The following is a 327-nucleotide window of genomic DNA, read 5'->3' on the forward strand; positions in this document are numbered from 1 at the left end:
ATAATTTTATATTTTGCATTATTAGGAGACACTGTCAACACCAGAAAATGTGGTTGCTGAGGAAGAGACTCCCAACCACAAGGAAGAAGTTGTGATCAAATCTGGCCAGGAGATTCCTGAATATTCAAAAATAATCAATAAGTGTGTTGTACTACCTTTCAAGGTACTACTTTCACCACCTGTTATCAAAGAGGTAATAAACAACGCAACAAAAATAAAAGTTGCGTCCAGCTGCTTTATATGAATATATGTCTATGAGTCTATTTGTTTATTTAATTTACAGGGCCAACAAGCAAAAATAAAAAACTTTAAGACCGGTCGTCTCTC

The sequence above is a fragment of the Frankliniella occidentalis genome, unplaced genomic scaffold (genome assembly GCF_000697945.3).
Source record: "Frankliniella occidentalis isolate FOCC.00 unplaced genomic scaffold, Focc_3.1 Scaffold1160, whole genome shotgun sequence".
NCBI classification, from domain to species: domain Eukaryota; kingdom Metazoa; phylum Arthropoda; class Insecta; order Thysanoptera; family Thripidae; genus Frankliniella; species Frankliniella occidentalis.